This window comes from Sparus aurata, chromosome 16 (assembly GCF_900880675.1).
Source record: "Sparus aurata chromosome 16, fSpaAur1.1, whole genome shotgun sequence".
In the NCBI taxonomy this organism is placed as follows: domain Eukaryota; kingdom Metazoa; phylum Chordata; class Actinopteri; order Spariformes; family Sparidae; genus Sparus; species Sparus aurata.
Window position 1 is genome coordinate 8,050,705 of NC_044202.1, and position 23,845 is coordinate 8,074,549.

The following is a 23,845-nucleotide window of genomic DNA, read 5'->3' on the forward strand; positions in this document are numbered from 1 at the left end:
AATATTGGTTGATACTATTGGCCAACACATATGTTGGTAGAGCTCTATTTTTCTTCTCTTTTTTTTGGCATTTCGTTCACTAAATAATCAACGGAGAAAATAACACACAGATTAATTATTTGCAGCCCTGCAGTTTAGACAGGCTCTATTATATCTCGTGAATATATCTTTAAATCTCCTCTGGTGTTATTTAAGGATTGTGTGACTTATTTAAAGCCACAGTGTTTTTGTTTGTTTTTAAAAAAAAATCATATTAGAATGTGTATAAAAAGATAATAACTGTGTGCTGTTCTGAGTCACACCCTTCAGAGTGCTTTACATTTCAATTAGACAGCCTTGTCAAATTAATAATTGAGCTGAGAGAGAGAGAGTGAAAGAGAGAGAGAAGGGGGGAGTCGCTCTGCTCCCGTGCGCGTCCCCGCGACTGTTGTGTTGCGGGGTCTTGCGGTCCCTCCCTTTTTCCCGCGCGCGTGCACCCCCATCCGGAGGCGCGTGCCCGGCGCGGCTCAGTGTGTCCGCCAGGGGGCAGCTGTGTCTCGGTCTGAGGCTGCGCCGCTCCCGCTGCATCACAGAGAGGAAAATACCACCAGATGGCGGTTTAGGATTGCTGCTCTTCTCTCAAGGCGCGGTTCCGCTCGCACGGCCAATTTTCAATATTAAAATACGCACAATATTAACACGAAAATCGATTTATTATTCCGGAAGGTGGTAATCGATTCGGGGATGGTCGTGAAAGGTGAGTGCCTGGTGTTTTTGTCGTGTTTTGTGCGGCGGGAAGGGAGACGGAGCACAGATTAAAGATGGTGGACGCAGACAGGGGAAGACTGGTCGGTTGGGGGATGGGCATTAGCGGCTAACGGGAGGTGAATGTGCTCTCCTCGCGCTTCCCTTCAGTTACATTATAGCCTAGCAGAGCCGTTAGCTTCGCGGAGCTAGCCACACAATTCCAAGGCAAGGCAACTTGGAAGAAGGGGGCAAGTAGGCTGCCGCAGCACCGGCCTCGTTTTTTGCCCCCTCAGATTTCCATCCGGTGCTAGAGTTTGGCTTGTCAACAAATAAAGAGCCATGCGGTGTGACGTGCTTTCTCGCTCTGTTTTTTTTTTTTTTTTTGCGAGGCAGCATTCAGAGCATCACCTTCCCCTCATCTGCACAGCCGTTATTATGATTGTACGCTACGATACGATGCGGCGCGTCCTCTTTTTTTTTTTTTTGCTTTGGTTTGTCATGTCAACCTCAAATGCAACCTTGTTGCTCACTTAGTTTACCACCTTGCCCCCCCTGGTTAGTTCAAGCTCCGTGCACACTCAGGAGGCACAATATGAAGACACATGGACGTGGCTCCTTGTTGCTACTTTTTCTCGTGTCAACATCCCCCCTCTTTGCCTTCCCAAGTTTTTTGGAGTAGTGGCGGTGACTCCCCTCGCACGCCTCTTAAAAACATGTTGTCTTTTCTAATGAATGACAGCACGTGAGTTCTTTGTAGTATAATGTTTTAGTACAATTGTTGTTATTATTATTATTATGGCGCTTCTTTCAGCCCCTCTTCCCGCCCCCTTCTGTGCGGGAAGCAGGCAACACTGAGCGGGGAAACATGAGTCACATCAGGGGGGATGGGCTCCACCACCAGCCGTCCCCACAGGTCTAAATGGGTCCAGTTTTTTTTTTGTTTTTTTTTGTAAGTGACCCACCCTCCCCACCCCACACTGACCTATGTGCATGTCACCCTGTGCCGTGCAGCTGTGGGATGGTTCATAGTGGGTCAGAGAGTGCCTCCTGGCAAGTATGCATGAATCTCAGATTGTTGCATAACTGCTTTGTTTACAGTCAGCCATGTGATTTCTCATCCAGGCTGTCTTGGATTGCTATCTGCGGCCGCTTGCCTGCCAACTTGTCTTCCATTATCACTCAATGTTTCCACCACACACTGCTCAAGTCATTTTTTTTCATATCCTCTATCCATGTGAAACATTGTGAGAATTTCATTTTCACGTTTTGATGAAATGTGTGATTGTTTCCCCTCAAGAATCAGTTTTATCCCCTTTGCTGTTGAACAGGATACAAAGCTAAAGCATTGTTTTTAAAATTGACAGTCTGCCTTAACTATGAGTTAATTATCAATAACCTTTTAAACATTTTCCCCCACGTTTTCTATCAAAAAACAGTTTTAACCACTGACATTGTCTATGTTTGATAAAAAATCAGATTAGGTTATGTTCGCAGTTAAAAGAGCACGAAGAAAACGCCAATTTTCTTGAATAGCAAACTGAATAATGCAAAATAACAACCTTTTACAATTGCAGCCAATCCATTCAGGCTACTAAAGGGCTACGAATAATTTGCATTTTAATTATGTACATTTTCTCATACCAGTATTGTGGCTGCTGAACAACATTCCGTATGATTGTTATCGGCAAGCTCAAACCTGTTGTAGCAAACATCACTGTAATAGAGCAGTTTGGCTTCCTAATGTAGGCGTAATCAATTAAGATAAAACCCTGTATCATATGTATTTTAAAATCAAAATATCACTATAAAACATGATAAAAGAGATATTATTTTGCATCAATCAACTGAAAGATTAAATGCACTTTCTGCAAATCCAGCAACTAAACACTTGACTAATAGATTACTTCAGAAGCAGTACTGCTCATTGTTTTGCAGCATTACCCAAAATGATCTAATACACCCAGAGATGTTGAATGGAAAGAAGCTACCACAGTGGAAACTGTATGGAAAAAATCTTGGAGGGTTGTTTTTAGTTGAAGGTAAAATGTGTAACAAAGACATGCCATTATAACTGAATCATTGTGGTTCAATAGAGATGCCCTGGCGTACAAATCATATTCTCCTGATGTAATGTTAAATGCTTGTTTGATAAAGAGCCCAGCAAAAATCACATCAGCATCTTTTTATAGATTTTCTTCAGTGAAACTTAAATGCCAATGTAATATGACTCATATCCCAATCACGGCATCTGTCAAATATAGATACTCTTGCATACTCTTCATCCCTGATACACTATAAACTACACAAACCATCCTTACGGAAACAATTTCACTAAGGCTAACTAAAGCTAACAGATGGCTCCAGTTAAGCTAGACAGTGGAAGTGAATATACTTTACTGTCAAGGGCAGTGTTTGGCTTTGATTATTATGTTATTATATCATGTCCAGTTTTAACATCATTCCTTGCACAATATTATTACTTATCACCTACTTTTCCCAGACAGAAAATGGATATATAATTTGCATAGGAAAATTAATGTATTGCTTCTCACAAGTGGATTGGCGTATTTAATAGGCTATAGGCTACAAGAATATGTGAATTATACCAGCCACTCAATAGGTTTGATTTGTTTTTCGGCTGCTGAGTGAAGCAAATCCACCAGCCACTTGCGCACTTTACCATCTGGCTTGTGGCTGGTGCTTATCTTGAGCCCTATTTGCATGTATTGAAAACTCTACTGGAATAGTGAAACCATGTGGAAAGATAAGATCTGAATACAGCTCTGAGTAGACTGAGTAGTTAGCTGAAAAAAATCTTGGGTTTTCTCTCATTGCCTTATCAGGATACTTCAGTGTGATATGTATACAGATATCTGAGATCCTCAGTTCCCACACACAAATTGCACACAACGTGACCTTTGCTCTGCCTCCATGTAAATATGCACAATGGGCGCACAAAATTGCACAAATTAATACACATGTCCACATTAATAAACATGTGTATAGTTGGTCTTGCTAACCTAAAGAGGAGATACTTTCTAGGTTTTCCTTGCTGGTTGTGGAATACAGTAATCAATATTCATTTACACGCCAGCCTTTCCTTGCCTTGGGTGTTGGAAGTGAAACAGTTTGACGTATACATCTTGTGGCATTTCTTGCATAACTCTCTAAAGGTGGTTGATATGAAGAGTGTGTCATAGTTTAAACCTTTAGAAAGCATTTGGGGTTAACAAAAAATGGTGACTCCTTTATCCTTTGGATTGCTTGGCTGTTTGCCCTGGTTCTTCCCATAGTAAAAGACTGAAATGCTTCTTATTTGTAAGACATACACATACTGTTGTTTGTTGTCATTTTAAAGGTAATTATGGGCAGATGTGAATATGTAATGTGTTTGTTTGCTTCCGTGAAGGAAAGTCAATAGCGAGAAAATTGACTTTATGAATTAATCCCGATGAAAGCAGATACTGTTAATTGTTTTTGGTGTAAAGGTATTTAAACAAGCATTAAGCCAATGAATAATGCATACTGAATTGTGCCATCTAATAGTCACTAAGCCAGAAGCTCTCAACACTCAACTGCAGTGTGCTTTTTTTGTGAGAGCCATATGCTTATAATGATACTGCCAAGGAGATTATGTAATGGCTTTGACATTTGTCAGAGCCTATTACACGGTGACCTTGATTCAAAAATGTTGGCCATAGAGAGAATGTTTCCTCCAGTCTTTGGCGTTTTTTAGCACAGTGGAAGGAATGTCAAAGAAAAAAACAGATACTAAGGAGATTTGAGTTAATTCCACAATATAGTATCAATACAGTAGTTTTCCTCATAATTATGTGTATATAAGAGATTTCCCTTTAATACAGTGGTGTGGTGCTACTGTGGAATAACGTGCCCATTATGCTAATATATGTAACACCTTATTGTCTAGGTGAAATGATGCTGCAGTTATTATCAGCCTTGAAGTCTGCTGTTCTTAGTGTGCAAACAGACCTGTGTGAAACTTTCTAAAATAGTTCTGTCACCCCTGGCTGGTGTTGAGGCGTTCCCTTGTAATGTGGTTTCCTGTTGTGTAATTAGCCGAGTTGCTGTTGTCACTTTTTTGGTGCAGGGAAAGTAAGGTCAGGTCAGCAATAAGCTTTGTGTTAAGCCAAGATGAGTTTGTTTACTTAATTCTAGGCTGCGGAAATGAGATCGAGCAGTAGATCAGAGCATTTCTTCCCCGTTTTTATACATCCACAGTTGTAGAGATGAAAAAGAAATAATTATGAAAAACATGAAAATCACATAAGAGACTGAAAAAACTAACTTTGCACTTTAAAAAGCTGGAAAACAGTAGCAGGTGTCTTTGTTTTGGCATGTTTTTCCAGTTTCATTGTGTAACTGCTTCAACAGAATTAACTGTAGATTCATTGGCCTCACATCATTTCTTTGCCGCCTCATTACACAGTCATTACGGGGTCGTCCCCTACTTGTTCTGACCTTTTCAAAACTATTACACTTGCACAGAAAACTCAAGGCATCATCGAGCAAAATATTGATTGTTTGGAAATGTTATGCACAGCAGAGTGTGATCAGCAATGAGTAGGTGCCAAAGTGTGAAGAGCTGCTGACCAAAATGTACATTTAATTACCTCCACCAAGGAGTTCATAGTTTCACCCATGTACATTTGTTGGTTGGTTTGGTTGGTTGGTTGGTATGTCAGCAGGGTTATACAGAAACGACAAAAACAGATTTCCACAAACTTGGATGGAGGATGGATGTCAGCCCAGAACAGACTTAATTAACTTTTGGTACGGATCCGGATAAAGAAAAAGATCCAGGAACCTATTCTCACTTTCTTTAACATTGCGAGATCATTGTGTCAGGGAATAAAGCATGGATCTCTAGGGAACAATCTGTCATATTTAGATGGCTGGCAGGTATGCGCTTTGACTGAGTGCCATTTATAGTTAACTATAAGATGTGCATATTTGGAAGTATCATATATGGTAAAATTACTATTGTTTTTGTATACAAAGCCATTGATAGAGTTATAGAGCTGCAGAGATTTGGCAATTAATCAATGGTTGGTTGCCAGCTGTTTTGAAAATCAATATTAAAGCCATCAAGTCTTTTTTAATGCAAACATATTCTGGTTCCAGCTTCTTAATTGTAAGGATTGAAAGAGAGTCTTTGGGTTTTGGACTGTTGGTTGGACAACAGAAGCAATTTGAAGACAACACTTTGGGCTCCTGGAGAATGTGATGTTTAGACCTTCAGAAGAGAATGAGAAAGTGCAGCTGGTACTGGTGTATCGATACTGCCGATACTGTTTCAGTATTTGAATCATGATTCACCTACAGTTGTCGAGCCCTCCATAACTCAAAAGTACAACAAGGTTACAGTAACAGCTGACGACCGCAGCATGTGTACAGGCTGGGAAGTTTCCCCTGTAGATGTTTATACACACATTAAAAAGGATTACATGGATCTCTGGCTTGTGTTCAAAGTGCTAATGCGTGCTAGCTGTGCTTAACACATGACCGGGGCTCATCTTTTATCACACCACCAGTGGTGTTACAATGCTGAATTTTACTGAAGAAGATTGTGTTGAAAATCGCTCAGCAAATATGGAATGAAAATTGCACATTGTCAGATAGCAGATTAATGCAGTGTTGACACAATGATGGTTCAGTTAACATGATATTTCCAGTACGACAAGAGCAGTAGAATCTGCAGTCAGAGGATATTTGTTAAAGTAATGCTCTTCAGCTGTCAGGTTGAACAGTAATGAGATGAGGTACGTCATGTCTCGTTTCTGTGTGTGTGCGTGTGTGTGTGTGTGTGTGTGTTACGGGTTTGTGAGGTCTCTCTGGTATTCCTACATGGCTCAGTGGTTGCTAGGCTGAGCAAGCTGCTTTTACCTGCAGCTAACGTACAAGTGTGTTTGTTGATGCAGCCAAGCCACCGGCTGCCAGTGGCTATTACTAGTTTAATGAGTCAAGAATGTGGAAACAAGACTATGGGTTTACTTTCCATCGTCAAGAAAGACACTTCTTTTTTTCGTAAAACTCAGCTCTGGATCTGACTCAAACATACTGCTGCTGTAGTGCAATTATGAGTCTCAGCCAAAGCCTTCTGCTCCTGCTGATCTAACTCTTCTGACTCCTCTGGCCTTGAAAATTGGTTTCAGAGTTGGATAGCTGGCTTCACACTGTTCTGGTTTGCTTGGCTGCTAGAGCCTACACAAATGCTCTGTAAATCATTTGTCCTGTGTTCTCTTTTGAAAGAAACGACCAGAAACCTGAAGCGATAAACTTATATTGTTTTGCTTTTCAGTTTCATGATGTTACCCTCTTTCGACAGAATGGGTCTCCGTCTATGTATAGCGAGACATGCCTTTCCACAAGTCTTTCCACCCAGCAGCCATCTGGGCAACAACCCTGTGTTATGTTTGAGTTACGACACCCTTCTATGTAATTCTTTGCATTAGCGTGATATCCTCAACTTCGATGCTCATTATGAGTCTGTCTCCAGATGCACCAAATTGGTTGAAACTGTCGCGAATCTCCTCTGTTATAACGCCTCTGACCACATTTCAGTTAGCCATTGAAACTTATATAAATCAGCAACATTGGCAATGGCATCTATTACAGGCAGACCTGGCCGTCAGACTGAGCCAGGCAACACAGGTACCAAAGATTTTAAACGGCAACCCACATTAGCGTTCCTGCGAATCTCCGTCTTCTTCTTATCTAACTGACAAACATTACCATGTCCGTCCTGCACCATAGCTCATTGAATGAATGACAGCATAAAAAGAACATCAGTGAAAAGTGCTCTTCTAAAGCCATTTAGCTAGCCAGATGGCGAATTAGCTGCTCAGCTAACAGCATTCAAACATAAATGAACAATGTCTCAGTTGACTAGTTGCGTGGAAAAGAGGGTTTTATATATGAAATACAATATGATGTATTGTACAGCTGTAACATTAAGAGATTACCATTTAAACCATGAAAGGTGTTTCCACACATTATACTTTTGACTCTGAATTTTGCTCTGAGACTTTTGCTCATTGTTACTTCACTTGGATGTTTGAACCTCACCGCCTTAAATGATGTATGTGCAGAGTTTGGCACTAGAAGGCTGTTTCTGCATTCATTGCTGAAAGGAGGAAAGTTTCCCTGTGCTCACCTTAAATCTGAGTTTGAACTTCTAAAAGGAGAAATATTAGCACGTTCATGTTCAGATTCTGGATTATTCAACACTGTCTGTGCTCTCATGGACACCTCTAATGAATCATAAATCTCAACCTCACAGTGGCTCAATGGGATGTAAATCCATGGTAACACAACCCAAAAATAACCTAGGTAATTAGTGTTATTTTGAATAGTGTGAATGTGATCTGTGATAATGTGTTAATTTTCTTTGCTTTTAATTTTGTTCAAGTCCACTGCAACCACAAACTTGCCTCTCTCTGACAGCATAATAGGTGAAACTGTGTTGCCATTTCCTTTGCTCGAAAAACATCCAATTAAAATGCCAAAGCATGTGGTATGGTTCCTGCGACAGCTCAGCTTATATAAAGAAATATAATGACTGCTATTATTGGCCCACTTGCATCAGATATGTTATGTTATATCTGGGGCATGAAAACAGGTGGCACAGATATATTAAGAGCTGCTATTTGATGAAAACAGCTCATAAAATAACTCAGATTGTTAAAGGATTGAAAATGGTGTATTTTGAGTGTCACACACAAAGATGTTTGGATGGGTGTTTGTGGGCTGTTGGGACAGTGAGGAAGTGATGCTCCCTCCTGTGTTTGGATTGCCTGCTCCGTTGAGACTGACAGCAGTTCATTTTTACATCAGCGCTGTAAAGTGGAGCTTTGTAGACTGGAACACCTTATTAAAGACTGAGCCTCAGACAGACGGCTCTAAGAAAAAGGCTGCCACCAGCACTTCACTCACATTCAACGCAGGGGAGAGTTTGAGGTTGTATGAACACCGAGCTTTTGTGTGAAGGAGCAGATGCAGGTCTCCATACATTCACACTCACTACAGTACTTTAAGCAAAGTAATACAGTCGTTCCGATCATTTTTTGTAAGACATTGCCCCACAGCCCCGTCAGATTATCTCATGTAACACCATAGACTTATACTGAGCCCCTTTATAATAGTGAATGTGACCCAAATATTCATGACTTCTAGCTAATTATTTCAACTCCTCTGCTCTCTTGATAAATTGATTTTTTAAACACACTCTTACTTGCAATTAAAATGCCCTAATCAATGCATTAGTCCCTTGTGAAATTCACCTAAATGTCGAATGTCTCGCAATGTTAATGACAGTGGGAATCTGTCCCTTTTATCCGGATCCATACCAGAAGTCAATGGGGTCTGTTCTGGGCTGAGACCCATCCTCCATCTGAGTTTCATGGAAATCTGTACTGTAGTTTTTCTGTAATCCTGCTGACAAACAATAAACAACCGGACACAGGTGATAGTATATCCTGTCAACAGCCTCTGTAACCAAATAACCTCTGGTAAACAACTGCTGTAAGAGATATACTAGAAAAGACTTCAGACATTGTGCAAAAAGTTGATTTACTTAATTTAAAAACATGCCCCCTATTGAGCAATTATAAGATGATGATTCACACACATTGAAATGTAGCCGTAGTCATTTTAAGCCTTTACTTATCACTTGAAAACTACAACTCAACCGAGTCAAACCTGCTGGTAAATATTGTACATAAATAGATGCATGTTAGTAATTTTTCAAAAGACTGTATTACAATGTGCTATTAAATGATGTAAAATAAAGACAATAACAAATGAGAGAGGTATGAGGGAATAAAAGCATTAATGTAATCAGACAAATCATTTAAATACAAGAAATAATCAGACATTTGAGTGAAAAGCCAGGCTACAGAGATGCCTTAAGATCATCTAGCAGGCTGATCCAGCATGAAAACTCGATGCTAGCTCACCAAATACTGTTCATATGTCAGTCTCCTCACTCCTGGGTGGAAAGAATTTCTTTTGGAGCATTGGCCAACAGTATGGTAGTGAAGTGAAACTCCTGGATTTCCAAAAACATGGATTGAAAATGGTGGGAATGGGTTTTTATGAATGGTGAAGAGAGGTTATGATACATTATTGATCTCTTTGTGGGGCATTAAAAGGTTCCTCCAGTTTAAAAGGCAGATATTTGAACCGTTGCTCTTAGATGCTCGATGTTAGGGGCGGTTAGTACATTCTCGTCTTGGCTTTATAAGGTTTTGACTTGTTATTTTGAATTTATTTTAGTTTGTCAGAGCAGCCAGATCTAAATTTGGCACCGGTTCAGACCCACAAATCCTCTAGGTGTCATTTATACAGGCGAAGTTAACAACCAGCTTCAAGCACCAGCAAATACCACCTCCTCAGCATCAGCTGTGGCTGTGTATGTGTGTGTCTCAGCGGTCAGTGTTATTTGTACACACTCTTATTTAATATTGATTCACTGGCCTGTGCCAAGGCAGTTCTGTGGTTTTTACAGGGTGAAAATGAAGTGGCCGCAAGATGAAAAGAGAATTTCTGCAAAGTGAGCTCTTGACGGGGCTTCCTTGCAGGTCTGGAAGCTGTAAATGTTAAGATATTTTGGGGGATTGGAGGCAGACATCATGAAAAACTCTTTACCACATAAAGAGATAACAATTGATAGTCTCACAAAAGCTTCTCGGAATAAAACTGAGGTCTGGAAAAGCCTTGTCTTGTAGAGCAGCAACGGAAAGAAAGTTGGTTTGATGCTTGGACTGGATCAACAAAGCTGTGTTATCTGGTGTACATGTTTCCGTGGACTTCACATGAATCACTTTGAGGTCTGCTGCTAGTGGAGATGTGACGGGCTAGATTTCCTCCCAAACCTGCCCTGAGACATCATTAGTTTGTATCGCTCAGACCCCATCTGCTGTTTCAGCCTGTGTACAGAGGATTAAGGGGTTTCCCTGCCCGCTCTGGCTGACTCCAACAGATTATTTACCCATAAACCTCCTTCCTTATTCCCCACTGACTGCATTATTCCTGCCAGCATTATCCATGTGTAGCACAACAGTTGGACACATTATCAGACAAACCTGCTGCGAACAGTTTCCTAAAGCTGTTGACAGTTTTATTCAAGGTTTGAAGCCTTAATTGAAAACCATCTACACAGACTTAAGGAATGAAACTGCCAAGACTTAATTAAGATTTGACAAATATTATACATTTAGTTGTCTTTATAGTAAGAACAGAAAGATTTCTACTTCTTAAGATTATTTTGAACCTTCATAGATAAATGATGTATACCACCTATATTAAATAATGCATGTTCACCTTGGTAGCAGTATCCATTTTTCCATCTTATTGTGAAGAGAATTTGAAGCAGACTTTTGAAACGTAACAGAAAATAAAATACAAATTAAGCAAGTTTCCATATACTAGCTTGGAGTAAAGGAGCTAGGCTAACTAAGACGTAGTTTCATCGGAAGTTGTCGGTGTTGGCTACATTATGTATGGCTGACATAAACAGCGTAGAAGAAGTAGAAGACAGCGACGGCAGCAACAATAGCAATGTGCATCATCAAGAGTAAAATGGAATTGCGTGTAATAGAAATAGACGTCGACAGGATAAACAGCTTCTCCTCTCAGAGGACTACGTTCTATGATCTACATTACAATTTATTCCTAAAAGGTGTTTCCACCCCTGGTAAGTGCGTGAATACTTTTTGTGAGTGTTGTGAAATTGAGGACTTTATTTTAATTTAGCCATTTCCATCAACCTTTTCTAATGCGATACTAAGGGGTTATAAAAGAGGAAACGCCTCAGGTTTTAGGTTTTAATGACAGAACTGATTAAATTATTATCATTAATGTCGTTTACTTAATTTTCTGAGATTTGAGGAATCTCATTATTGAATCTGTCTCGGCTCCAATCTGAAGTAATGATCTGTTCTTAATGTGATTGTCAGAAACGATGACACACAACACTGTTGTCGCTCCCCGAGCAGGAGACATTCATCTCAAAACATCATTGAATGTACCTCTCACAATGATTCCTGTGATTTTTAGTCACTCCTTCTCAATGTGCAGTTTGTGTCAGATACCTGGCTGGGATTTAAATACATCACATCTTTCGAAGCATTGTTTTAAATCAGCCATCTGCTTCACCCAAAGCTCTCTAGCCTCTTCTTGTATTCCCTCACACTCAAGTCTATATCTGGGCAGTCATTATTCCCCTCAGCTTCCTCTACATTATCACTACATAACACCATTATAATTTTTTTCTTTTTTTTTGCTCTGACTGCTCAGATTAGCAGGCTTCTCCTGCTCCTGTGAAAATCCTCGACGTGCCGCTAGATCGTTAGGTAGTAATAATGGGTGTGAGAACTAATGGCCTCCGCAAGGGCTTGTGTGTAAGCCTGTGTGTGTTTGTGTGTGTTTGCGAGTGTGTGTCTGCCCCTCTATTAGAAGTGAATATGAGGCAGACAGAAAATCGGGGCCAAGGTGAGAGAGGGAGGGAGCCCAGACAGATGAGAGAAGAACAAATGAGTCTCTCCCTCTCTTCTGCTGCTCTTCTCCTCTGTGCTGCTGTCACACTTTCTCCCCCCTGTTTCCCCACCTTACCCCTCCTCCCATTTGCCCCCTCACTCTCCCTCTCCCCCATCTCCCCCCTTCCTCATTTTCCCTCCCCACTCTCACGGCTCCATTTTGCGTCAGCTGCAGCCAAGCAGGCAGCCATTGCACAGAGAATGGGGGGAGAAACATCCGCTGCCTCCTCTAGCCATCTCTTTTATGCCGTTCCATAGCCTTGCCCTTTTTTTTTTTTATTTCTTATGATCTATTTATCCTTTATTCACAGAGGTAGTTCTCAGGAGATTGTAGAGGGGAGAAAAATCTATTTTTCAACACAGATTTTTATCAGTTTGTGCAGTTTCACAGCATCCTTCCCCTCCCCTGCTTTCTGCTAAGATCAGTCTTTGTGTGCTGCAGAGAACGAGTGTACAGTAGTTTGTAGCTATAACAGATGGCTGTGCATTGCTTGTGTTTGTGTATGTGTGTGTGTGTGCAGGAACATGACGATGCGTCTGACTCTGTGACTCTGTGTCGGATGGGTAATCTCCCGTGTGACATAATCATAATCTGGTTAAACCAGACGGCCACAGTTGGCCTCAAGGCTGTTCCACTGTATAAGGCCAATGCACTTCAGTCTCAGTATGTATGGAGGCTGGCAGCATGATAAAGTGCAATTATTGTTTTGGTGGTTCAGCTCGTAGCGGTGGCCCAGAGGGACCGATTGTGGTGTACGCACACAAGTCAGGCTCTGGATGGCTTTAATTTTACATTGGTTTTGAAAAAGCACGAGAGCTTGCTGATTCTTTTTTGTTCGGTAGTTCAGAGTTTTATGGCTGTCCTGCTTAGGGCTTAGTAATTAATCAGAATATCACACGAAATCCCAATATGGCAATGAAGTACAATATCAAACCATATTCTGCAGACATAAGGGAAGGTTGAACATTGCTTTTTTTTGGTTAAGACAACAGCAAAAAAACATACCAGCATCATTTGAATGTATTTGTCCCGTGAAATTGAGATGCTGCTAAGATAGTGACCATATCTAATATGCATTATTGCCAAAAAACAAAAAAAGCTGCCAAGTGCCAACAGTGTAGGATACACCGTGACAACTAAAGGCTAATTAATGCTCACCATTATATATGCGTATGGATACAGGCGTAGCATTCTCTTCGTATTCTGCGTTCATTTCATCCATATGTCTTCACCTTTTCTGAAAGCTTACGGATACGGACCAACAGTGCAGTACCTCTAGTAGTCATCAAGGGCAATGTAGTAGTGTAAGCAATAGTTCGAGTGAGACAAAGTTTTTAAATTAACTTTTTTTGTGGCGGGGGGTTTTAGTGGTTCTATTGCTCAACATGCCGGCATGAAGGATGCATAGAAGTATGTGGGCTCACTGTTATTTCGTTTGAAATGGATGTTTCTATTTTTGTATGTAAAAGGAGCAAAAATTTGCCTAAGACCACAGAAGCTCCCCAATGGCTTTGTCTGACTGGGGTGTATCAGGGCAATAAGTAAGTGACTGTCAGATAAAAGTTTAGCTTGGGCGTAACTGTCAATAGTCAATTTTTTGTTGTTGTTGTGATACAACTTTGTCTTTGCACACGTGTGCATACTTATTTGTTTCCTCCAGATCAGTAATGACACACTCTCCACGTCCGGCCCCAAACATATTCAGAGTTACATGTTTTCCAGGGAGGAGAAAGCAGACTGCCATTGTGGCAGCAGGATGATTTATGTAGTCTTTAATGTGCTGTTTACTGAGGTGCTGTTAATGCTAAACGCTGTTGTAATGTACAGTAGGTTCAGTGAAGGGATCAGGAAGGTGCACACAATACAGTTTTGAAGTAGTGTGGATGATTAACTCATGGCTGCCATCTCTGTGTCTGCCTTGTATCAGTTCTAACCACATGGTTTTTGAATTCTGCAGGAGTGAAGGCCATGTGTTTAAACTAGCATTTGCCCTGGGTCGTAAAGATGTTAACATCACTTTATTACCATTTTAATTTGAGCTGGCAGGTGCTAGGGTGAATGCCTCATCACACCAAACTTGAACTCTCCCAGCTCTGCCTTTCTGCAGTTGACAGGACTTAATTTCTGCAGCACAGAGAGCTCTGCTGAGAGTAAGTATGCATGGTGTCAAGTAGTTAAGGTTGAGAAGTGATTATGAACTAAAGCTATTGCTAGTATGTGACATATGCCTCTGGTCTACTGAGTCACAAGAGAACTCAAAGTTCCTGTTTGTAGTTGGTTATTGTTGCAGCATGCACAGATCAATGCAGGTTATTGCCTGCTGTTGCCATCTCCCGTTTCTGTTCCTTTATTCAGACAGATCAGTCGTGTCTGATCTTCCAGTAAATCTCTACCTCTACTTGATATTTCTTCCCTTACACAAATGCTTTGTGCTGACTCGCATACGTTTTCATCTAAAGCTATTGTAGTTCACACATTGACATTTGAACTGTGGGCACAGAGGAATATAAATTCAAAGCCCCTCTCAGATATATACGCTCTTTTACATAAATCTGGCAGTAGTTTAACCCTGGTCACTTAGATGTTACAAAGCCTTCAAACATCAAACACATTTGAATTAAATGCCCTGAGATTAATGTAAAGGCTGCATCAGCTCAAGGTGAAACATGTAGAGAGAGGGAGATTAAATGCACAACTTGTACTAGCTTCTAAGATCATTGTTATAGATGTATGTTCTCAATCTGTGAGGGAAACACTGAACGGGTCCATTTAAAACAGGTAAGGAGATCTACCTCCTCATGTCGGATCAGTATGTAAAAACTATTTTCCTTTCACGATGCAATCAGGCAAAAGATGTTAAAATCCATCTTTCAATAATATTTAGACCAACAGCCTCTCCAACAGTTTCCATGTTTATTAATGCCAACTGTGTGGACGGTTAAATGAACATCCTGCAAAACACTTCACATACAGCATGTGAGCAAGTGGACACAACTAAACATCCTCTCATGTAATGCTTGTGCACGGTCTGCTGTTGTAAAAGAGCCAACCGCATTTGCTGTTTGATAGATTTAAATGAAGACACAGATGAGAAAAATTACCAGTAGTTTCACTGTATCCAAATGTCAGAATGGCAGAACGCCAACTCTTCAACAGATGGATGAAGCCTGCAGTGTCACATATTCCTTGTCTGACATATCACATACTCCTTGTTTACAGTTTTCTCCCTTGCCTCACACGCAAAGTAGCCATTTCTGTATTTGCCACCTGGTTGAAACTCAAAAATGTATTTCTGTTAATGCAAAGAGAGTCAGACCGAAACTGAAACCCATTCTATTCTTTTTTCATTGTCATTGCTCAGTAAATTAAAAACAGTGGGAAATATAATTCTGAGTTGGCCAATATAAATGTATTATTATATCGTCATCATAATGTGAGAGAAAACTTCAAAATATTAAGATATATAATGAGCATCCTGATGTATCTTTAATTTAACTTTAACTTGGCTTTTAAACCAGTCACATCTGTAAATGACATGTGCCCATCGTTAGTTTGCTTCATTTGTACTGTTACATCTACTATAATTAAATGAATGTATTACACTACTGGCTACCTAAAAATGATCCATTAACACATCTAGGCTTGTTTTTGCACAGTTTAGTTTCATCCAGTGGTTTGAATTTACTCACATGCTCCAGAAAGGTCACTTCTTTCTTCTCCTAACGCTCCACCTAATGGGGCTTGTGGATAGTCATCACACTGAAGACTGGACTCTCTCAGTTTCCCTCTCTTACTTCTTCGTATGAATGAGACATTTCCTACAGCCTGGTCTATTTTTCACACATTAACTCAGTTAAAAAAAACATATCATGTAATGTCAGGCTGTAAGAGAACCATAAAGGCTTCACCCACAGTGTGATCAGGGTCGGGTTATCCGTGTGAATGTACCGGCGGACTACCGACCTTCATGTAATAAAATATTTCTCCCTCTGCGAGTATTATCGTCCCTACATATTTAAGTCGGCCATTTAGTTCATGTTTCAATCTCTGCATGTATGAAAGCTACTTAAACACGTCCATCAGTTTTTCTCCCAGCGCATGATTTTTTCCCTTTGATTTGTGTCTCAGATCTGAACTGAATGGCCGGTCTGTTGCCATCAGATACCAGCTTTAAGAATAAGCTGTGCTCTGTGTGATGCAGCAGGACTTTTTCGGTGTGAAAAAAAAAGAAATTGGTGCCAGTGCTCGGTATGACAAGCAGAAGGGTCTTAGATGACTGAAATATTTAAAGATGGCATGTTTTACTAATCATACTGTTGCATGGACCTCGTTGGCCCTGCAGCCTCAGAATGTTAGCAAACTGAGCAGCGTACTCTGAATGGATGCTGGCCCCTCGCCAGAGTGTCTTGTAGAACAGAAAAGTCCTCAGATTTAACAGTTTTTTCCTCCAGTGGTTTGTGATGACAGGCTCTCTAGTATTACATTTAATTATAGAAGTACATCATTTTTGTCAGTTACAACCACTAGATGCCGTTCACTGTGCTGCTTAGCCATTCCTCTGAGTGCTCCTGCCTTTAAATTATATTTATGTAGCAGCTCACAGCTTCTCTCGCAGACACAAAGCACATGACCTTGGCCAGTTTATTTAATGAATCTTATAATGTAGTGAGGCTGTTGGAAGCTGCCTGAAAAATACAGTTGTGGATTGTTGATACTGGCACAAACACACCTTTTGATTATCGAAGCTGCTTAATGTAATTTATGAGCCACGAAAACATCGCTCAATCGCCTGTGAATGAATAGAGGAAGGTGTTGAACATTTGTATTTTTTACAAATTTGCATGAAAAATCAACAAAGGTCCTACCAATATCAAAATGCATTTTATAATTGTGGTCTTCATAGCTGTTTATCAGTGGCTTATATTTACCTTGCGTCCTCATGCACTTGCAGACGATAGTGATTAAACATACTGCACATTAACATCCCTTTCATCCTGGATGCATGCTGGGGAAGATCTCAAATACATTCTCATTCGCTCGTGACCCTCTTAGTCTCAAGCCCTGATCAGACTTTTTAAGGATCAATGAGAGATTATCATTGTCCTAACTCGCGTGAGATAAACAGATGTTTCGTAAGAGCAACAATAACCCTTTTAGGTGTGGCAAGTAAAGACCTGAGTTCACACACTGTTTCATTATCAGAGTAAGCAGTGATAGCTGTGAGGAAACTGGTTCTTCCTGAATTGTTCTGCAGCTGAGATTTACACACGCAGCTGTCTGACTTGATTGCAGGCTATTTGTCTTACTTTAAGCTGCTGCGATGTATTTTACAACACATACTGGAGATGTCCGGGGGGCTGCGTGGAAACTAAGCAGGTGGTTCCTCTGGCATTTATAGGAAACGGCTAATTCAGCTCTGACAGACATCGTCAATCTGTTCAAGGATTTCTTTTTCTTTCTTGAAATAGATTGACGAAGGCCTTGTTTCTTCCTGTTTTCCATCACATTTGTTTAATTTCACACTTGTTTTCGTTATAATTCAGAAACACTTACACTGTATGTTCTTGTTGCTTTCAGAGGAATGACCTGCCGTCTAGAGGATTGACCCACTCATTTTCCATGTTATGGGATGATCCCCTCAGGCCAGCAGGTCAACCAAGATTCAGGTTAATTGAATCCATTTAAATCCATCCGTGTTAAACTAGTCGGCTACCCTCGACCGCCCAGACTTCACCTTTTGCTCTTCACTGATACACCACAAATCAATGAAGATTAGAGACACCTCTCTCTGCCTCTGCCTCCTAACAACATCTAAACACTGTGACAAATTGAGGTGGTGAAAGTACATTGAGCAGACCACCACCACATCCTGCCAGGGAGAGGAGGAGATAACACGGCATGCTTTACAGTTCAAGATAACAGCTAAGGCTGATTTGGGTCAAACTCTCCGCAAGCCAAAACTGTCAAGATAAACAGTTTTTGGAGAAAATAATAGAAGTGGTAGATGACCGCTGAGCAGAAAATGACTCAAAGTCTGTGTCAGGTTATGTTGCTATGGAAACCAACCTTGTAAAGACAAATGTTTTTGAAAAGGGGGTTCCCACCTATTTGTTCAGACAGGTCCATCAATCAGTTTTTATGTGATTGGGCCTCCCAGATTATTGTTGGGACGACTTTAGATAGAGCAAACATATAGAACAAGAGAAGGAGGTTTAAAAGTTAATCCACTTCAGCCTGAGCTGAGTGTAACATCAGTACTGTACAGTGTCGAGAGGCTGGAGGGACAAAGTTAAGCAGCTTTAGCTTGTGCCAGTCAGTTAGAGCTCTACAGAGCAGTGCATTAGCTCTAATCTAAAGGGAGATAATAACTTCCCAGTTTCTTCGTCTTGAATTTACTTTACCCCCTCAGCGGTTCATTAAGTAATATAGCGGGATAGTCTTCCTCTTAAGTGGCTTTTTTAATCTTGCACAGCTTTTGTTTCCTTCAAGGACAGCAATTCAGTCTTAATACAAACCATTTCTTTGGAGGCATGTTTTAGAATCTCCCTAAATATCTTCTTTGTGGCACATAACTTTTTGCTTTTTTTCGAAAAGCTGTGGAGATTTTGAGGGAACGCACTCCTTGTGGCATTCAGTCGTCTTGTTATCCGTATGTGCCGCGCTCTTTACTTGAAGAGGCTTAGAGGAGTCATATTATTTTGCAGATATGTTGAGGAGTGGAAGTAATGATGCATGATATTGTGGTGGTAGGGACAAGGCTGTAAAAGCTGTAAGGAAATGTTTAGTGGGTTTTCCTCTCCATCGTCAAGTTGTAAACTCTTAAACTACTTCTGCATGTCTGCGGTTTAGGATTGTCAGCACCTCTTATGTGTGACCAAGTAAGGAAGGATGACCAAAGCGAGATTCAATGATTTAATGACTTCCTTCTTTTTAAGGTTCCTTTTATAATAACCCAGATTGAGGAAATGTAGTGCCTCTCCACAACCATTTACTGAAACGAGAACTACAGATTTATTTTACAGATTTTTTTTAACTATCAGTTTTTGTATCATCAGTATATACCTTGTTGGTTCTTGAAGGTGTTATTGAGACCATTCCTGGAGAAATCCTGATATTTGAGAGTACAAAACCAATTTTTCACCAGCTTTAGCCGAGAAGTGAAAAAACAGAAAAAATAGCTTGTGAACATAATTATGACTTCCTTCCTATTCCTGTATGTTATGTGTGTTTTCTATTTATATTTTTTCCCCTTCCTGCACTACTCTACAAGCCTGTGCTACCGCCCCTTTGGGACAAATATAGTGATTTGAATAATCCTGATTAACAAATGACAATTGTGGTTTTCCTTAGTAGAATTTGGATGTTAGTTCAATCTTCTGAAATGTCCTGCATGTCTTTTGTTTTGTGCAATTGAATGCATTTTTAATGAACTCGTGGGGCGTCTTGTTGACACTCTGTCCTCTTGTGGAGCTTGAATCTCTTTGTGCTTTCACTGGCAGCACACTTTGATGTTTTGCATTGTGCCCACTGCCTACCTGAGGCCACACAGACACTGTAAAAAAAAGGGGGCTAATTATGCATTGTAGCTTAATTAACATGACAATAAAGGCATTGACTTGCAAACAGCTGGTAACTGTTTGACAGAACACACCGAAGCCAGCTTATGCACCAGCACAATGACTAGATTAATATAACTTTTATCAGTGTTTTTTTAAGTACACAAAGATGACATGTTTTCTGGATTAGTCTCCCAAAAATGTCTGTTTTTCGACTTTGTTCTTTCCCGTTATGAATGTACACATTCCTCTCGAAGGTGGCCCTCGTGGGAAGTGTTAATACTCAGCTTTGCTCACCAGTGCAGGATTTTCACATCCTGAAATATTGACTGTAGAGACAGAAATAGTCACAATAGATTTATTGATGACAACACATGCACAAGGACACGTTCAGTATCTGGACAACCATCTGTTTTTAAAGTCTTGTGCTTCTTCCCTCCTTATGTTATTAGTGGTGAATCCAGTCTTGAGTTTTTTTTTTTCATTCTATTCCAAACGCTTCACAGTAGTAGCCCACAGTATTGGATACAGGGGCTCACTACAGTCTGTCTCGAGAGATAACGGCCAATTATAGCAGACGCAGTGCAGGTTATAGTTGTCAAAAGAATCAGCCAGCAGGGACCATGACAGCAGGACTGTGTGTGTGTGTGTGTGTGTGTGTGTGTGTGTGTGTGTGTGTGTGTGTGTGTGTGTGTGTGTGTGTGTGTGTGTGTGTGTGTGTGTGTGTGTGTGTGTGTGTGTGTGTGTGTAGTCGAGTTTGCAGACAGATTTGCAAGACAAGCTCACTGCAGTCATCACCTTATTGTTATCACCTGTTCAATCCTCGTCATGCTGCTTTAAAATTGTAATCGTTAAAATAATTAAAAGGGAATGATTTTAAAGTGCTACAATAAGTTGTCCACCTGCAGTGAAAATGTTGAGCCCCCTGCGGCTACCTGCCATCCACCTTGCTGAAGTGTCACCATTACAAGTGCTCAGTCATTACGAGCTGCAGTGGCACTGTAGTGTGATTGACCCTGCACTCTCTGATCTCACTGTAGAAGGTGGGAGAGAGGTTTCCCATCGGGGATCGTTGAAATAACACCTCATAATAAGCTGTGGGCTATTTTCTCCCCATGTTGCCATAATGGTTTAGCTGTTGCTTCAGCACAGAGCTGTCGGGACGTGTTGCGAACTTGTTATTTTGCTAATATGAGGACATACTGTATATTTCTTTCATGCAATTGCGGTTGTTTAGCTGAAACGGGAGCAGAATTTTAAATGTAAGAAATGAAAAAGACAAATTATTCAAGACTGTTTTCACAGTTGAAGGGCATGAAGTGACCATGAAAGACTTAGCTACAAAGAGAGGTATTTTGTAAAAGTGGATTTAGGCTTTTTCTGTCAAGGTGTTTTGGCTTTCTCGACCATACAAGCCTCTGGCACTGGAATTGATTTATTACCTTGAGAAGGATTTCATCCATTCATTGTCAAAGCACCACCGCATAACCAGGTGTGTCGTGTCGTGCATTCATTGTGTTGACTCTCTAACATTTGCTCAGTGATAACCGGTTTGCCTCTGCAGATTGTTTCTCCTGCTAGAAACACAAGTTTATCGAGCTATTACAAAAGTGTTTTGCCATGTTTCTTCATAGCCAAAGTAATCCTGTTGCTCTTCTTCTCTATAATTGTGGCACTAGTGGTGAGGAGAAACTTTGCACTGGAAATGATGCCGTTGCTGGATCGCAGAGGGAATTGAGAAAACAGTACTACATTTGAAAAACAAAAAAGGGGATGTGTCAGGAATTGGTGAAGTCTGTCTCGGTAATGCATCTAGTAGTTTTAGGCTCATCAGATGACAAAACAAAGGCTGTATTATAACTTTATTCTATTATCATCAGTGTCTTATTGCTGCAGTTACACACACCTTGTTTATGTGTATTTTAATATCAATAAAACTAAATATGTTTACATATGCAAAGTGTACATTTGTGTAGCCATGCGACTGTATTGGAGGCAGGCTATGATACAGTTTAATGATAAACTTTAGTGTCTTAAATGACATTAGAGGTCTGAAACTGTAAATCTCAATGGAGATGTTATAATTTACCTGAGGAATCCTTTTCTGCATCACAATATGTGAAAAAAAAAAGTTTTCATATCAGTACCTATTGGACATCATACATGCTAATACCAATATCTGTTATAGCAGATAATATGGGCTGACTGATATAACAGTTGGGCTCTGATTGAAATAGACTACATCATGTTGCAGCAAAGGGAGGCTTGGTTCAAACTTTTTAAACTTGGCCACCCTCTGATTTTAGTTTGTTTGTTTTTTGGCCCCGATGAAATGAATGAAGAGTTTCTTTTTCCTTTCTTTCTCTCTTTACATTGCGGTGTTGTCTGTCCGAATGTGGCTGTGTAACAGGCTTGTGTGTCTAAAAAATGCACTGGAGCTGCACTGTAAGGGGTGTATTGTTTTGGATACCGGTGAGACAATGAAGTCCAGAAAACCAGGAAGCCCAGTTTCATTAAGAAGTAGTTCAAGTTAAAGTTGGGCCAGGTTTTGCACGCTGTGTCTGCAACTTTTTTCTTAAGTCCGCTGCTCACTGATAGTTGTTGCAAAGTTTTAGCAATATCATGAATGGGATTGAACGGTGACCATAAAGAACTGAAGCAGCAGGCTGATTTAATGAAGCTGTGTGACAGATGTGTGTGGACACCTACAGAATCGTCTCGGTGAGAGAGGAACTAATCAGACAGTAACTTTCCTCTGCACTGTAGGAGTCCTGCAAGAGTCTGTAAGTCAGGTTTCACTGATTGGATCTGCAACTGGTCCCGTTCTGTTCTGCCCCCCCTCTCTTACTGTGGGTCCCTCCTGCCTCCACTCAGCCAATCAAATATGCCGTCACCGCCGGGCTTATGACCCACACCAGTTGCTATAGCAACGCCGGCCTGCCTCCTAGAGAACATGTCATGCATGTTAAGTGGTTCTCAGATGCTCGCTCGTTGTCTCTCTTTCTAACACTCTCTCTTAAGTAGACACACACACACACACACACACAAATCTCTGCAGACCAGAGATAGTTAACATGTGGGTTTGTTTCTAGTTCCTCTGAAGCAGCTCTTGGAACTGCACCACCTGACCCACGGTGTGTTTGTTTAAACATGAGTGTCTATTGTTACCTGATGAGCATCTTGCCACTTCATGAATTTCTTAACAGTTGTAAAATGGAGAAAGTTCTGAGTGTGAAATCAGAATAAAGCTTACCTGCTCTTGCATGTGTAGTTAGTCCAGTTCTCACAGCAGTATAAAACTTTTTACTGTTCTTCTAACGTCTGAGTGAAATGTGCTTGTTTTCCGTCTGTGTTGAAAGTTTGTTCAGTTTTTGGACGGTGTTTTAGAAATTTTAAGATGCTCATTAACACCTCGGTGTCAAAACAAAACAACCCGCGCACATTATTATTTGTTCAGAACAAGAAGAAGTCAATTTTCCATTTTGTTTGCACTGTTAGCTCCTAATGTTCCCTATAAACCTGGCAACGTTTCTGTTGGCCCGGTCTGTGCGTTTGAAGAGGCTACATGAAGTTTTATTATTCTCACTGGGGCTGTAATTCATTTTATTAACCTTCTGCCCTCCTACTGCCAGAATTAAACTCCTCTACTGAGCATTGTGCATATCTATACTGTGTTCCACATTGAGAAGCATGAATGGTTTCAATATGACAACATGCCTTGATGAAATATGGGCCTTTCCAAATTACCATTTAGAGTTCTTACCTGCTGCTTTCCATTTAAACAGCTGTCTTTTTATTTACCTTTTCTCCCTTTCAGTATTTTAAACTATCCCATCTGCAAAAACAAAAAGTGCTGAAAATGTGTATTCTGTGGATAATGAAGAAAGAAAACATGAGAGGTAACTACTTTAGATTCAAGATTTATAGAACTGAAATAAGTTCTCCACTTTTAAAAGCAAAAATGCCAAAATGTCACTGGTTCTTACTGGGTTTCTTGAGGGCCAGGG

At 40.5% G+C, this 23,845-nt stretch overlaps 1 protein-coding gene across 2 annotated transcripts in view; it reads left to right on the plus strand.

Annotated features, from left to right (window-relative positions):
- The first annotated feature begins 524 nt into the window (after nucleotides 1-524).
- stag1a (STAG1 cohesin complex component a) overlaps nucleotides 525-23,845 on the plus strand; it is a 40,569-nt gene continuing 17,248 nt past the window's right edge. Inside the window, exons 1-2 of one of the 2 annotated variants that reach the window (XM_030391662.1) lie at nucleotides 525-736; nucleotides 17,860-17,948. The gene's annotated coding sequence lies outside the window, so the exon portion shown is untranslated. The remainder of the gene's footprint in view (nucleotides 737-17,859; nucleotides 17,949-23,845) is intronic. The other variant, XM_030391661.1, reaches the window with a different exon arrangement.